Raw genomic sequence first — 15,528 nt, forward strand, 5'->3', positions numbered from 1 at the left:
ACCAATTTTAAACAATGATCTTTACAGCAAATAAAGAAAACATATTATTATTATTATCCTTTATTTATATGGCACCACAAAGGTTCGCAGCGCCTTACATATACATATAGCAATATGTGCTGTTTTTTCTTTTGCAAGAAATTTTAATCTGCTGATATCACTTCTTCAAACTCAGTTAAACGTTATGGAAGCTAACTGTAAATAATCAACATCCTTTATTAGCTGCCTGCATCCTGAAAAAATAGGATTTTGGTACTTACCGATAAATCCCTTTCTCCGATTCCACAGGGGACACTGGAGTCTCAATACAATGGGTATAGGAGTGAGTTAACCGGGAGCTGGCACCTTAAAAAAAAACAGTAGCTAGCTCCTCCCCCTCTATACCCCCCCAAGCCAGTCTAAAAATAACTGTGCCCGAGGAGAGCTGGAAGTAAGGAGAAGGAGACAGAAAAGCTACAATAACTACATTCATGTACTAACACATCATACACAGAAAAAAAAACGGTAACAGACCAATCAAACAATCTAATGCAACAACTGTAGCATTTAGCAGAAAAGAACAGCGCAGGGAGGGCGTCCAGTGTCCCCTGTGGAATCGGAGAAAGGGATTTATCGCTAAGTACCAAAATCCTATTTTCTCCTTCATCCACTAGGGGACACTGGAGTCTTAATACAATGGGGATGTCCCAGAGCTTACATCCCGGGTGGGAGAGCGCTGAGAACCCTGCAGTACTGCACGACCAAACTCAGAAGCGGAGGCCGCAAATGTATAAAATCGGTAAAACTTAAGGAAAGTATGCTTTCTCAACCAAGTAGCTGCTCTGCAAAGTTGGTTTAATGAAACCCCCCGAGCAGCCACCCATGAAGGACCTACCGAGCGTGTTGAATGATTGGTAATGGTACTAGGTGGTTGTCTGGAAGCCACCACATACGCATGTCTGATAGCCAGGCGAATCCATCTTGAAATGGTTTGTTTGGACGCCGGCCAACCTGGACGGGCCAAATCAAGCCTAATAAATAATGCGTCAGATTTACGGAGGGAAGCCGTCCGGTCCACGTAAATCTTAAGAGCCCTGACTACATCCAATAACTTCGAATTTGGAGAATCGTCTTTGAAAACCGGAACCACTATCGGCTGATTTATATGAAAACCTTGGGAAGAAAAGATTTCTGCGTGCGTAACTCCGACCTATCCTCATGAAAAATGAGGAAGGGGGGACGACAGGATAAGGCACTGAGCTCCGACACTCGCCTTGCTGAGGCGAGCGCCAACAGCAGAACCACCTTCCAGGTTAAATACTTCATTTCTACCCTGTGTAAAGGCTCAAAGGTCTCAGACTGAAGGAACGTTAAAACTAAATCCAAATCCCAAGGTGCAGGTGCAGTGGGCGGTTCGAAAGGAGGTTGAATTCTGATGACTCCTTGTAAAAAGGTCTGAACATCTGGAAGCAAGGCCAATTTCCTCTGAAAGAAAACTGACAATGCAGATATCTGTACCTTTAAGGAACCTAGACAAAGGCCCGCTGTTAGACCGGCCTGAAGAAAAAGGAGGAGACGTGATGTCCTAAAAACTGCTGGCGGGTAATTACGTCTCTCGCACGAAATAACATAAGCCTTCCATATGCGATAGTAATGCTGAGAGGTGACATCCTTCCTGGCCCGCAGCATAGTGGGAATCACGCTGGACGGGATCCCCTTGCTTCTGAGGACAGCCCTTTCAGTAGCCAAGCCGTTAAATGAAGCCGCCGTAAGTTCTGATTAACGAACGGCCCCTGCAGAAGAAGATCCTCCTGAAGGGGTAGGGGCCAAGGTTCGTCTATTAACAGATTTTGTATTTGCGAGTACCACGCTCGCCTGGGCCAATCTGGTGCTACTAGTAGTACCTTGACTCCTTCTCGCTTGATTCTCTGGAGCAAGCGTGGAATGAGAGGAAACGGAGGGAAGACGTAGATGTAATGGAAGGGCCACGGAGCTGACAGTGCGTCCACCGCTGCAGCTTGAGGATCCTTTGTCCTGGAGTTAGAAGACTGGTAACTGGTGATTTACTCTTGACGCCATGAGATCGGCTTGCGGACAGCCCCACCTCAGAGTCAGTTGATGGAACATCTGAGGATTGAGGGACCATTCCCCCGGATGGATGTTCTGCCGACTAAGATGGTCGGCCTCCCAGTTCTCTACTCCCGGAATGAATATCGCAGAAATTGCTACTGCAAATTCATCTGCCCATATCAAAATCTTGCTTACCTCTCTCATACCGGCTCTGCTTTTTGTGCCACCTTGTTTGTTTATATAGGCCACCGCCATGGCATTGTCTGACTGAACTCGGATCGCCTGACCCCTCAATATGTGCTGCGCCTTCTGAAGGGCATAAAACACTGCTCTCAACTCCAGCACATTTATGGGTAGACTTGCTTCCCGTTGAGTCCAGAGCCCCTGAAAATGCCTTCCCAGGGTCACTGCTCTGCACCCTCTTAGGCTTGCATCCGTGGTGAGGAGTATCCAATCCCACATGGCAAATCTTCTTCCCGCCAACAGGTGAGAGGGATTCATCCACCATATGAGGGATGTTCATGTTTGCGGCGCCAAAAGAACCCTCTGATGTAGAAACAGGTGGGACCCTGACCACTGGGAAAGAAGATCTAACTGAAAAGTTCGGGCGTGAAATCTCGCATATTGTATCGCCTCGAAAGCTGCTACCATTTTCCCGAGAAGACGGATACAGAGATGTACTGACACCCAGCGATGCTGTAAAATCATGCGCACCAGGTGCTGAATGGGGGCAACCTTGTTCTGGGGCAAAAATACATTTTGTTTCCTTGTGTCTAGTATCATTCCCAGAAAAAGTAGGCATTGGGTGGGGATCAGGGAGGATTTCTTGAAATTTAGGATCCATCCGTGCTGTAAGAGAACACTCTGCGTTAGATGAATGTCCTTTAACAGGCGATCCCGTGACGAGGCCTTTATCAAGAGATCGTCCAGGTACGGAACAATGACAATACCCTGACGATGCAGCAGGGCCATCATTTCTGCCATAATCTTTGTAAACACCCTTGGTGCTGACGAAAGCCCGAAAGGCAGGGCCTGAAATTGAAAATGCGAGTCTAGTATTGCAAAACGAAGACAAACCTGATGAGGGGGCCATATCGGTATATGGAGATAAGCATCCTTTATGTCGAGGGACACTAAAAACTCGTCTTTCTCCAGACTCGCAATCACGGATTGGAGAGATTCCATTTTGAATCTGAAGATTCGCAGATAAGGGTTTAATTCTTGAGATTGAGGATGGGCCTCATGAAACCGTCTGGCTTGGGCACAACGAACAAACTGGAATAAAACCCTTGACATTTCTGGTGGGATGGAACCCTGACTATTACCTGAGACAATAACAGTTTCTCTATTGCCTCCTGAATAGCCACACGTTTTTCCGTAACCTGAGGTAAACCTGTCTTGAAAAAACGAGAGGGAGGCTGTATTCTGAAATCCAGCTTTAGTCCCTGAACAATGACATTCCGAACCCAGACGTCTTGACAAGACTGGTTCCAAATGTCCATGAAAAGTAGGAGTAGAGCCCCTACTCTGGGGTCCCCCAAATGAGAAGGGAGAACGTCATGCGGTAGGCTTTGCTGCTGCTTTATCTTGCAGTGAGCTGGAAGCAGCTGAAGACAATGCTCTACCCCGGCCTCTGGTACCCCTGGGGAATGCTGGGCCTCCTCTGGCATGCCCTCTAAATCTCCCAGGGGCATGAAAGGACCGAAAGGGCGGACCTGCCGAGGGTCTTTTGGTAGGAGGAGGGATAGCAGATGGTAAATAAGTGGACTTCCCACCTGTAGCTTGTGAGATCCACTTATCTAATTCCGAGCCGAAAAGAACCTCCCCCGTAAAAGGAAGAGCCTCGACTGCTCTCTTAGACTCTGCGTCTGCTTGCCACTGACGCAACCATAGAGCCTTTCTAGCAGACTCAGCTAATGCTGAAGATCTGGCGGATAGACTGCAAATGTCCTTTGACGCTTCCCCCAGGAATGCAGCTGATTCTGCAATTTGCTCAGCTAACTGAATGAGGCCATCGGGTTGTGCACCAGACCTAATCCCTTCCACTAGCTGCAAAGCCCAATTTTCAATGGCTTTGTTCACCCAACAGCAGACTTGAGCCGGACACATCAAAACCCCTGCTACAGTGTATAGAGATTTTAATGTCTGTTCCAGCTTCCAGTCCGAGGTCTCTTTTAAAGCAACAGCACCCGGCACTGGAAGTACTGTCTTTTTAGAAAGACGGCCTACTGATGGGTCTACCGCAGGAGGAGTTTCACACAATCTCCTACTGTCATGCGGAAAGGGGTAATAAGAGAGATACTTCTTGTTCATTTGAAATCTCTTATCTGGGTGTTTCCATGCAATAGAGAGAATATCATCCAGCTCCTCCGATGCTGGAAAGGTAACGGACTGCTTAACCCTTTAACCAAAAATAGACGGTTTTGCAGTTACCTCTACCTCCTCCACATGTAACACCTGTCGTACTGCTGTAAACAAGACATCTACCCCTTGTGATGCAGGTTCAATTTCCTCAGTAATCTGAACCTCCTCCTCCTGCACTTCCCCCTCCTCTTGGTCCTGAACATCCTCTTCGTCTGATTCATCCCAATGTAGGGGATTATGAATCAGCCTTTTATTAAGGACCTGAGTAGATGCAGAGGGAGTCTGGGACATTGCCTTTGTAAGACCCTCTACCGATCTTGCTAGAGATCGGGCCCAATCTGGTTCAGCTGCTGTCTGATTCAGCCTCTCCCTGTCTCTGCGAGCTGCTTCCAACTCAGATGACAGGTTGGATATAACTGATGTTAATTGATCCGACCACATAGGCTGGCTCACATTAACAGAGTCCTGAGGCTGAGACATGCAATTATCACACATTAGGCTGTCCCTGTGTGAATTTTTCCCCACAAATCTTGCAGGAAAAGGCCTTTTGGGCTGCCTTAGACCCCTTGGTAGACATTACTGTTACCACACACACACAGAGACAGGAAAAAAAAAACGACAGTAGTAATCACAATCGCACCTACAGTATGACTGACTGAGAAGGGGCACAGAGTGGGATAAGCAATGCACTGAACAGCGCTAGTTGAATAACGCTGCAACAATAATAGCAAGGGCTGATAACTGAGTACTAGCCTGACTCCAGACACAACCTGCCTTCACTTAGTAGTGCTCCAAAATGGCCCCTCAGTGTTCTTTAGAAGTGCTGAGGCTGATGGGAGGCAGAAGCAGAAGAAAACTTAGGCTCTGCCCCCCCCTGCTATGGCGCCCTCCACGTGAGCGGCAACTGTGAAATGCCCGCCGATTATAAAGTCCTGGCTCCTCTGCTAACCAGGGAGCCAGGGGACACTAACCTTGACCCTGCCTATGCTGCCGGCAGCGGGCATGTGCTGTGGGAACCCGCTACGAGCACTGCAACCAGCGCGTATCTGGGTTCCCCAGGGGACACTAACCTTGACCCTGCCTATGCTGCCGGCGGCGGGCATGTGCTGTGGGAACCCGCTACAAGTACTGCAACCAGCGCATATCTGGGTTCCCCAGAGACTGAGGTCTCTGTAGCAGGAGACCTCAGCGCAAACCCTTGTGCAGCAGCGGTGAGGTCTCCCTCGGCAGCATCCATTGGTGTAGACAGGCAGGGGCAGTGGGCTGCCTGTCCATCCTCCTGCTGATTGGAGGTCATTCTTTCTGTAAAATAAGCCCTAAACGGGAGATCAACGTCCAGCTCCCAGGGCATACTTTTTTAGACTGGCTTGGGGGGGGGTATAGAGGGGGAGGAGCTAGCTACTGTTAGTTTTTTTTTATGGTGCCAGCTCCCATTTAACCCACTCCTATACCCATTGTATTGAGACTCCAGTGTCCCCTAGTGGATAAAGGAGAAAAATAGCTTATGTGTTCTACTGTACAAAATATATAGTGGGTTTGCAAGTAAGTAAATCCTATCCATATAGATAGCTATGCTGTTTGAAAGACGACGGAAGTTAGAATACTTATTTTTAAGCTTTTTTTTTTATCTAGTAGCAGTAAGTGAATCGATTTTCCAGGATTGAGATATCTAGGCCTTGAAGCAGTTTGCTTTAACCTAATAATCCTCTGGATGGAACATGAGTTTTAAACAAAACCCACATAGTTTTCTCAGTAAGATTATTTGTTTTCACCTAGACTTGCGTATACACTCAAAGAACAGCACGTGTTAGTGTTTCAATGTTTCAGTGCTTTAATCGCGCCTTCGTCAGGAACAACATTATGTTGAAACACTAATGCTGTACTAAGTGTTGTTCTTTAAGTGTCTGGAGTACCGCCATCCTTCGTGATATATGGCATACATTTAGAATCCTGACAGTAGGGATTCCGGCATTCAGAATGCCGGCGCCAGAATCCCAACACTTATCAGAATGCTGGTGACTGACCGCCGGGATCCCAAAGGTAAGTAGCAGGGTTAGGGGGAGGGTTAGGGTTAGGCTCTAGGGGGAGGGTTAGGGCCAGACACTAAGGGGGGAGGGTTACGTTTAGGGTGCGGGGAGGGGGAGGTTAGGTTTAGGCACTAGGTGGGATGTCAGGTTTAGACACCGGGGAAGGAGGCTTAGGGTTAGCGTTACTTACCTAGAGCCGTAGGGATCGTAAACTGGTCGGGATGCCGGCGTCAGGATCCCGAGCGCCGGCATCCCGTACCCATATATATATATATATATATATATATATATACCAATTGTGGGCTCCAAAAGAAGCAAACACGAGACCAGCACACAACCATATATGCAGATGAAAAAAATCTTTTTAGTAGATATAAACAGCAGCATCGTTTTCAATATATAAAGACATAATCGCATGTCACAATTTGTAGCCATGGCATGTATACTCAACAACAGCCCTGTGACATCATGCATGTATAAATAGCCCCTGGCCCGACGGCTGTTTCGGTGAAACCACCTTCATCAAGAGCAGGGGCAGCAAGTTTTCATTCGAAACCCTTGAAACAAGGTTTACCATTCTCACAGCTAGTGAGGGTAACCCGGATTACCTCGGGCAGCCACAAGTTACATAAAACTGAAACGTCAATATCGTCACTGGTAGTGTCTGTATTTGCTGTCCGTGAGTGCCGCACCTTGTGGAACGTTTTCTGTATATATATATCTATATCTATATATATATATATATATTTATATATAAAAACAAACATATACTCAAAGGGCGCAAGGATTCACAGAGGACCGATTACTTCATTAGTTCGACACAGTTCATATATATTGGCAGCACTATTAGTTACTGTTTTCCTCTATCTGTGACAATGTAATATTGATGAACTATGTAAGCAATTTTATAGTGTCATTTGACATATGTTTTAATAAAAAACAATTTTCTATTTGAATCCAATGGTGGGCCATTGTGTTTTTTTGGATGTTTTTAGGTGAGAGGGTCTTTTGTAGAGTCTTTAGGAATATATTGAACTTTCCAGCATCAGCATTTGAAGGACATTAACAGAGGAAGAACAACCCCTTCAAGGTACATCATTCGAAACCCCTGATGAACATTTTCTAGTTCCGTATATATGAACTGTGTCGAAATGATGAAGTCAATTGGTCCTCTGTGAATCCTTGCACCCACTGAGTTTTTACACTGTATATATATATATATATATATATATATATATATAGATAGATATTTATACATATATAAATATATACACACACATAAATGTATGTATATTCCACATATAGAAGTTTTAAAAATAAATGTATAAATTTCATCAATTGTTTTTAAAATCCAATAAAAACATTTTTAGATTTCATGGCATATCTTTTAACATGCCCCCCCAAAAAAACTTTTGCAATTGCCATAGAAAAAAGTTAATGCTCAAAATTATACAATTGTTATAGAAATTACATTAAATATGCTGAACTATGCAAAATGGGACAGATTCAAAATTGGATGCTATGCGGCTATTTGCACAGTTGCCCAATGTTTTTTGCACTGTGCATCTGAGTCGCATTGGTTTACCAGTAGCGGCCGTAGTGAGTATTTGAACGAAGAGTTATCGAGAGTCAGTGTGCATTTATCAGAACAGTAATGGGGGGGTGGCTAGTTAAACATGGGCATGTTGCACCATTTTTTGGGCACATCATAGGGTTGAGACTAATGTGCGATCGATGGTGCTTCTTTGTACGCAAGCAACAGATTTGAGATGCATCTGGTGCACAAGCTACAGCAGCTTTGACATTTGCATAATTTCTCACTTCCACTGCATACAAAGATGCAGCTGCGATGGAATTAGCATGGGCTTTCCATGTACAGTACTGTATTCCCTACTAATAGTTCATGATGTGCGGAAATCAACACAAAAAAAAATGCTTAATGACTCTACTTTTTAGTTGTGTTTCAGCAAGGGATGTAAACATATATTGTGCCCACTGGTTAAAGTGGTACGTCTATGTTTGCCTTTATATTGTGAAATACAATCTATGTATACCTGAAACAATGGAGCAACTATACCTAAATACAAGGATTACTTCAGTGCAAATTACATGCCATAGAATGGAGATCTGGCCTGACCCTTGGATTACAAGGACATTGGCGAGATATACACATCATTATATCCACAGCACATCTGATGAAGCAGAAAGTAGTCTCACAAAACGCGTTAAACATCCTGCTGTAATTGTTCAACTATCTGGAGAAATGGATTATTCTTATCTCTAATAAAGAATACATATTTGGAAAAGAACTCTGTGGAAATATTCTAATTTAATTGAAGTGGAAATAACATAATTCCACTCAAGAACCTCACTTAGGTGGTATACCTACACTCAAGAGAACAAGCCTTTTTGCTTTATTACTTCAAATAACTATTAATTTAATCCTTATGATTTAATTATCTAACTAATTTCCATAGACTTTGTTTCTTATTTCTTTCTTTTAGGAAAATGTACAAAACAACAGCCTTTGGTTGACTGGTCACTAAAATAACACAGAGTTACTAGAGTTTCGCCCTTTGGGGGAGGGGCACAGTGATTTATTAACAATTGCCAAAGTACAACATTAACATTGTCGCATGTCAGTGCAATAAGATATTTTTTAGTTAGCTATTTATCAAAAGTCTCTTGCTAGAACAGAGGCTCCAATAAGATCCCATTCCAGCAAGTATAGCAGGGGTGGGGAACCTTGTTTCTGCTAAGGGTCATTTTGATATATATATAACATTATTTGCGGGCCTGGTTCAGGCCATGCCCCCTACGCGTGACATCACACGGGGGTGGGGCCATAATCGCCGGTGATTACAGCAATGCCCGGAGCATCCTGAGGATGCTCCAGGGAGCTGTAAGGGCAGCAGTGTGACCATCTGAAGCATTCTAAGGACGCTCCAGGTGGCATTGCTGCATAGATTCTGGCTGCAGTGTGCCATTCTAGGCACTCTGCTAGCCAAATGAGGCTAGCAGAAAAAAGGCCAGACCAAATGATTCAGAGGGCCATCTAAGGCCCCCGGGCTGGAGGTTCCCCATCCCTGAAGTATAGGTTGGTGGAGAGCTAAGCTTTTTAGAGCTTGGTAAATTGGGCAGTCCTGTAGAAAGCTATGCTTTTGACATTGAAACAGGGACCACAGTAGATATATATGATATCTGATGTACAGTAGTACCCTTATAATAAATAGCCCCATGTTTAAATTAGCAACAATCCTCCAAAAAATTTCCTTTTTCGCAGGACTGACCTCAGACTTACTTCAAAACATTGCTCCCTTTGTCACAATAAGCTTTCATTCAGTGATATTGTTACTGTTAAGTAATTTAAATTTCTCTATCAATATGATATTGAACTGAAAAGTTACCTTTACACAATACACAACTGAGATTAACAGATGTAAATAATGGCATGAGAGTTCTACATTTGGCTATTAGTGATGTAATTTGTGTCAAATTACATAAAATGCTTCCTTTGTTATATTTAAATGTGTTTATTATTCACAATCTTAGACTTTTAATAACAATTAACATGAGATCTTGCAAGGACTTGGTGACTTCTATTATACTTTTCTACAGCTTTGTTGTAAATATTTATTGCATATAATACAATATCCTTTATTTCACAGTAGAATAATCCATGCATAAACCTGTAGATTACATATTTTTCAAATAAATATGCAATTCTACACTTAGTATTAGCCTAGTACATTTTATCAGAGCATAGTGGTCATTAAAGTCACATTTAAAGCACTAAATCTAAGTTTAGTAAGTATATCAATATATCAGTAGGTGAAATATGACACAAAGTATGGATTCTAAGACACAATAAAGAGAGTGGAAAATGCAATAACCATCTATTTACTACACAGTACAGTACATGACTCAAATATATATATATATATATATATTTTAAGGATGTGCAGGCTCGGATAGGTTCGAATTCTCCCCGCCAAAAATCGGGTCTCAGAAAGAGGCAAAACGTCATCTTTCATGGACAAACATCATCTTCCATGGACTTTTGTCTAGGAATGATGATGTTTGTCCATAAAAGATGAAATTTTTTGCCTCTTTCTGAGACCCGATATGTGGCGGTAAAAGTCCGAACTTGGCGGGAAAATTTTAACCTATCCGAGCCTGCACATCCCTAATACATATACAGTGTATATATATATATATATATATATATGTATATATAATTTCTTGTAGAAAGTCTTTCAGAATGCTATAATATACGTACAAGCTAATGTGTCTGCTTAATAAATTGATGCAGTTAATTTTGTATTCCAAGAAAAAACCTAAATGGACTACTGTAACTTATGTCTCATTAGCTGGTAAGCTGGACGGTATCATTGTTTTATTTATTTATTATTTAACAGTTTCTTACAGGGCACAGCATATTCCGTTGCGCTTTACAATTGGAAACAAATAGAACAAAACTGGGTAATAACAGATAGATATATAGGTAGTAAGGCCCTGCTCGCAAGCTTACAATCTATAGGGAAAATTGTAGCTCAGTAAGAGAAGAAGGGGTTTTATAGTGAATGCTGTTTATAGACATTTCTTTCTGCTGGTGGTCAAAAAAAGTGCTTTTACTTATTACATATCTGCCAGTTGTTTTTTTACAATAAGATACTTCTGTGGTCAGCCAAAATTGGGGGAGGAAGGAGGGAGGAAGGGAGGAAGGGTGGAAGGGAGGAGGTCTGCCATCAGTAGTAGTAACAACAAGAAGACCAATAAGAAGGATAATAGTAATGATGATGCTAGTAATAATAATAATAATACTAATGTAATCTGTAATCAGTAGTTATAACAACAACAAGAACAGTTATTAAAAGGAAAAGAAGAAGAAAAACAATAATAAGAAGGAGGACAGTAATAATGATAAGAAAAAGGAGAAGGATGACGATAATAATAATTCTAAGTAGAATAATAATAATAATTCTAAGTAGAATAATAATAATAATAATAATAATAATAATAATAAAAGTAATCTGTAATCAGTAGTAGTAACAACAACAATATGAAGAAGAAGAAAAATTAGAACGTGTTATGAGCCGCATGGGCTCCCACCCCCCTGCCGGGTACCAGCCGCAGCCTACAAACCAGGGACACCGGATGACATGGCGATGTCAGTCATGGGGGTTATGGTCCAGAAGATTGCCACAGCTGCCGTGACATCTCTCACTAGCACTCCCGCCTCAACAGCTGCCACACGACTCACTTGGTCACGGCAGATGCCATGGCCACCGGGATGTCTATCACCAGCACTCCAGCCCCAGTAGCTGCCACATGTTTCACTAACAAGGGGCCTGGATCCAGCAACCTGATTGGTTCCTAGGCAGATTGAAGGCAGTGAGGGCTGAGCATCCATGCCAGTTATAGTGCACATTTACTCCCTGAAGTCTCATGTTAGTTCCTGCTTTTGGTTTTCTGCTACTTAAGTCCCTGTGCTATATTCTGGTGTCTTGCTAATGTTCAGTCCTCCTAGGGAGGAGGGGGGGGGTAGGAGGAAAATGAGGAGGAGGAGGAAGAGGAGGCGGACAAGGAGGAGGAGGAGAAGAAGAAGAAGGAGAAGGACAAGAAGAGGAAGATGAGGAGGACATAATTACTAATCACTAAATTAAAAGAAACAACAAGAGTAATCAAACTGTTCTTAACTTTATGTTCTTACATTTAAAAAGTTAAACCACTAATTGTTTACAAAAAATAGCATACTAATAAACAATATAACTTTATTTGTAGTACTTGATGCTTGAGGAGCAGCATGATTTAACATGTAGGATGAATCTCTGCCATAGGGAAGATAGAATAAGGCCTCTGTGCACTTTGCATGGTTGCTTCTTGTTACAGTATCTACAGTATATGAGTTTTTAGTTACTTGAATTAGCTGTGACATATGTTTTCAAAGATGTAATTGTCAAGGCACTTTAAAGTGATTAAAAAATGTCAGGTTATATTGCATATCATGTGAAACTCTGATCACACTGCACATGCCTCTTTGAAATTGCCACTTGAGACCTAGAGTAAAGTTAATATTGGGTAATACCAGTAATGCAGCCTGACAGTTTTGGAGAACCAGAGTTGAGTCAAATGACATAGTCAAACCTGTTTAATCTCAAACATGTAAATATGGTTAACTTACTCTGTATGTTGCAAAGTTAAACTGCTCTAAAAATAGATTGTATTGGTAGCTAAAGAGATCAACAATCTGCAGACAAATGATGTAATAGAATAGGTTTATTTATGGGACTGTGGGCCTGATTCAGGCTTATTTATGGGACTGTGGGCCAAGCCGTCGCTATGGGTCTCGTACCAAAGGGGGCGTGCTGTCGATGGTGAGTGACAGCACGCCCCCTTTGGTTGGCGTGCCGGGGGCGTTGCTGCCCAGACGGAGGCGTTCCCATGGGAACGCCTACCGTCTGGGGCCGGCCCCACTGACATCACTAGTGATGTCAGTGGGTGTGCTTTTGGCTCTGATAGAGCCAAAAGCACTCCTGGGCTTGCGGCAGCGAGACCCTATCGCAGGGTCTCGTCGCAAGCCCGATGGTCGCGATGGTCTTGACCATCACGACCATCTTTTTGGCCGCTCGCATAAGCTGTGGGTGGTCACCCACAGCTATGTGAGCGGCCAGGAGGCCGCTCTAATTTTAGGTAGGAGGGCCCTGATTCAGAGCGAGCGCTCTTGCCAGAGCGTCCGGCTCTGAATCAGGCCCTGTGCTTCTTTCATGAAAAATGTATGCTCTTGGTACAGTACACCCTATTAGTTGATCAATGACAATTTGAAACTTTTTGTTGCATTTTTCTAGAATGAGCAGAGAGCAGGTGGTTAGAAGCAATCATGTTCATGTCTTTCATATTTACAGTAAGAAACTTTTAACATGTCTACTGTTACATTTTTCATACGTAGATATAAAAATACTTCTGCTAATGGCTGCAAGCCTTGCTAGGCCTCATAACCCCTTCCACTCTAGCAAGTGTTCTTGGGACATAAAAGGTTAATTAAGGTCAATCACACTGCATCCAAGTCCTCGCTGTCAATAATCTAACTTGCCGCAAGTGCACTGCAACAAATACAGATGTGCAGTAAAACAATAAAAAGCACTCAGATCCACAAACATCAGCTTTGGCTGCATTTCTGTAGGAAAATTATCGTTCCAACCAGCCAACTAACAAATGATTACAATTCAATGCTGGTTACCACAATTTCAGAAGGAAAATTGACTTTGGGTTCTCTCAAAAATCTTGATAACCAGCACCTTGTTTTGCTAGCCTGGGATAGGGGGGTATCGTTTGGACCAGAGCTGTCTTTCCCAGGGAAGTCAGCCTTCAAAAATGTGTGCTGGCCTACCCTATTGGGTTCTTCTCCAGGAGGATTCTGGCTATGGGGTAATAAAGTGTTAATAAGAGAAATAAAAAAAAAAAATTGTCTTTGGTGAAATACCAGTCCCAGCACAGTTGCAAAAAAAGACTGTGCAAGATGAAACTTGGAGAACACAAGTGTAAAAGGGCCAGCTGGAACCTGTAACTTGCCAAGAAAAAAACTGACATAAAACGCTGAAAGTTTGAGAAACTTTTTTTGAATAAACAAAAACACATGGACAGTTGACTTTCAGCTTTGTTTTAATCTCTACTTATCCTATTGTATTGAAGTAGTCCATACCAGTACCTGTAAAAAATCCCAAAAAACGATCTGGCATTGTGAATGTCGACATTATGAACATATAACCAGCAGGAAAATACTGACCACAGACACTATAGAGGGGACTAGGGCCCTCATTCAGAGGCGGTCAGAGGATGCAAGCGGTCGCTCAGAAACTGGGCGGCCGCTTGCATCCTGACCGGCAGCCTCTGTTTCGGTCGTTAGGCTGTGGGTTTACACCCACAGCTCTAACGACCACTCAGGTGATGGTCACGATGGTCATAGACCATCGCGACCATTGGGGCTTACGACGAGAGCCTAGGGTAGGGTCTCACTTGTCGTAAGCCCCGGAGAGCTTCTGGCTCTGTCAGAGCCGGAAGCTCTCCACTGACATCACTAGTGATGTCAGTGGGGCCTCCCCCAAACGGCTGGCGTTCCCATGGCAACGCCTCCGTTTGGGCTGCCACCCCCCCGGCCCGCCTTCCAAACGGGGCAAGCTGTCAATCAACATCGACAGCTCGCCCCCTTTGGAAAGAGACCCGCTACGACCGGCGCTGTCGGTCGTAGCGGGTCTCATGCATGCGCACGAAGGAGCCGGCTCCCTCGTGCGCATGCGCACTGGACAAACATCGAGGCGGCCGTGCGGTCGTAGACCATATGGCCGCCTCTGAATGAAGCCCTAGGTTCTCGGAGCTGCAATGCATGGCATCTACATAGGACCAGGGCCATAGAGAGCCCGGCCGGGCCCAGGTAAAGGAGGGGATGTGGCCTAATCGTGGGAGGTGTGGCCACACCCCCTTGACAAAAAAAATAAATAAATCACTTTTGCGCTGTAAGCCCCCCAGCCCGGCGCTAAGCAGTGGGGCGCGATCAGTGTAATCGCTACAGCAGCCGCGAGCAGTCTCACACTGCAGCCCAGCACAAGCTGTGCGCTGAGCTGCTGTGAGGGAGGGGGCGACACCGGACCCGGCCCCGCCGGGCCCCTCTAGTTAGCCGGGCCTGGGTAAACTGTACCCGATGCCCCTCTCAACGCCAATGCATGGGACCTCTTACCTGCTAGACCCCATAGCATCTGCTATTCTGGTAGTTACGCCTTTGTATTGGAGATCGATTAGTTAAAAGTAAAAGAACGCGTATAGCCAGAGGTGATATCTTATTTTAAGATCAGTGAATGGATCTCCTCTTGTAACATTATTTAATAGCTAATAAATTGTGGTAAAAGCACAGGCAAATTGTGAATGGGAACTATGTGTGCCCTAGGTTCCTGACTTCTGTCTGGTTATTGTCAGAACAGGGTCTGTGGTCAGTTGCTTCCTGCTGGTTATATGTTCATAATGTCGGCATTCACAATGACAGAATATAAACATGACAAAATTATATAAAGTTGACAGACTATTTTTGGACAAT

At 43.8% G+C, this 15,528-nt stretch overlaps 1 protein-coding gene and 1 pseudogene across 1 annotated transcript in view; both read right to left on the reverse strand.

Moving 5' to 3' along the window:
- Positions 1 to 15,528, reverse strand: part of DMD (dystrophin) — a 2,214,077-nt gene that overhangs the window by 1,153,277 nt on the left and 1,045,272 nt on the right. The window lies entirely within an intron of this gene.
- LOC148480670 (uncharacterized) lies at positions 1,677 to 2,511 on the reverse strand (annotated as a pseudogene).

Source organism: Taudactylus pleione, unplaced genomic scaffold, assembly GCF_031769625.1.
Source record: "Taudactylus pleione unplaced genomic scaffold, aTauple2 ptg000609l, whole genome shotgun sequence".
NCBI classification, from domain to species: Eukaryota; Metazoa; Chordata; class Amphibia; order Anura; family Myobatrachidae; genus Taudactylus; species Taudactylus pleione.